Source organism: Arachis ipaensis, chromosome B1, assembly GCF_059453495.1.
Source record: "Arachis ipaensis isolate K30076 ecotype BB chromosome B1, ASM5945349v1, whole genome shotgun sequence".
NCBI lineage: Eukaryota > Viridiplantae > Streptophyta > Magnoliopsida > Fabales > Fabaceae > Arachis > Arachis ipaensis.
Genome location: NC_142436.1, coordinates 62823061 through 62825128, shown reverse-complemented (window position 1 = coordinate 62825128; position 2068 = coordinate 62823061). Strand labels below are relative to the sequence as shown.

The 2068-nt window shown below is 42.7% G+C and overlaps 1 non-coding gene across 1 annotated transcript; it reads right to left on the bottom strand.

Annotated features, from left to right (window-relative positions):
- Positions 1 to 818: 818 nt before the first annotated feature.
- Positions 819 to 925, bottom strand: LOC148576805 (small nucleolar RNA R71). The gene has a single exon (XR_015904312.1). It is a non-coding gene; the product is annotated as a small nucleolar RNA R71 (small nucleolar RNA).
- Between the last annotated feature and the right edge of the window lie 1143 nt (positions 926 to 2068).

Sequence of the window (2068 nt, the reverse complement as noted above, 5' to 3'; positions counted from 1 at the left end):
GATTGAGCATTTTATTTTTGTTTGATTTAAATTTCTGTTTGAGTCATTTACTTTCTGTTTTAGATAACTTCTTCCCTTCCCCCTTACTTTTTCTTTGTTATTTACTATTCATCTCACTAACCCACTAACTGTTTGATATATTGCATCACTCACACTAATAGTAATTCTGACAGATATACTTTCTGCACCTATTCTCTTTGCTTGTACTTGTTGGTTGTATGACAGGGAGAAGAAGCGGGGCTTCAACTTCCTTTGATTCTGAACCTGAGAGAATGTTCCTTAGACTAAGGAGGGAGGCAAGAGAAAAACGTGTAGTTGGTGCTGAAGAAGAGGAGGAACACTTTGAGGAATACTTTGAACCAAACATGGAAGAAAACATGGAAACCCATCATGAAGAAGAGGCTCACAACCATGGCAGAGGAGGTCGAGCAAATCATGCTGGGGAGGATAGAAGAGTTTTAGGCTCTTACATCAATCCAAACCCAGGGAACTGTGGAAGTAGCATTCAAAAGCCAACCATCCATGCCAACAATTTTGAACTGAAGCTACAGCTCATCAACCTTGTTCAGAACAACTGTTCGTTCGGAGGGAGTATCCAAGAGGACCCCAATCAACATCTAACCACCTTCCTGAGAATATGTTACACAGTGAAGTCTAATGGTGTTCATCCTGACGCCTATAGACTGCTCTTATTTCCATTTTCACTCAAGGATAAGGCAGCCAAGTGGCTGGAATCTTTCCCAAGGGAAAGCTTGACAACTTGGGAAGACGTGGTGAACAAATTCTTAGCAAGATTTTACCCCCCTCAACAAATCAATAGGCTGAGAGCTGAAGTCCAAACTTTCAGGCAACAAGATGGTGAGACTCTATATGAAGCATGGGAGAGGTTTAAAGACCTAACAAGGAGGTGCCCACCAGATATGTTCAATGAATGGGTGCAGCTGCACATTTTCTATGAAGGGCTCTCTTATGAGTCAAAGAAGGCCGTAGGCCATTCATTCGGAGGATCTTTGAACAAGAAAAAGACTATTGAGGAAGCCATAGATGTCATTGAAACAGTAGCAGAGAACGACTACTTCTATGCTTCCGAAAGAGGGAACACAAGAGGAGTAATGGAGCTAAACAATGTAGATGCTCTGCTGGCCCAAAACAAGCTCATTACCCAGCAGCTGGCTGACCTCACCAAGAAGATGGAGAGGAACCAAGTAGTAGCAGTATCCACTTCATGAACAACCCAATAAGGAGTGAATGAAGAAGCAGAGGGTAGTCAAGAGCAAGCCAACTACATTGGGAATTCACCTAGGCAAAACCATGATCCATACTCCAAGACCTACAACCCTGGATGGAGGAATCACCCAAACTTTGGGTGGAGAAATCAACAAGACTAAAGCCTTGATCAAAGACACCCAAATCCAAACAATGCAGCCACCCAACACTTCACATCTAGACCATATCAACACCCCCATAACAACAACTCCCCACATTCATATCAAGGCCAGAATAACCCTACTCAGCCTGACCTGTCATCATTTGATGAAAGAATCTCAAGGATTAAGAATCTACTTGAAGGCCTAAGCAAGGAGATTCAAGACAACAAGGTCTTCAAGGAGAAAGTGCGAGCCAGTTTCAAGAACTAGGGAGACACAATCATGAGGTTGGAATCTCAAGTAGGATATTTCTCTGAGAAAATTCCCAAACCCACAGATGGATTCCCAAGTGACACAGAGAAGAATTCGAGAGGTGAAACAAAGAAGGTAAGATAGGAAGATTGCAAGATGGTCACTATAAGTGATAAGGAGACTGAGGACAAGCCAAGCAAGCTGTCAGAATAACCTGAAGATACCTCAGTAGAGGAGGTGGATAAAGATTACCAAGAACCAGAAATCTCAAAACAGGAGTTGCTGAGACTCTATGCACCTTTTCCCCAACTGGTCAAGGGAGCTGTGGAGAGGAGAATATACTCAAGACTTCTTGACTTATTTGCATCTCTGCATGTGAACGTACCATTCATCAAGACTATCCAACAAATGCCTGCATTCATCAAGTACATGAAAGAGTTGCTTCCCAG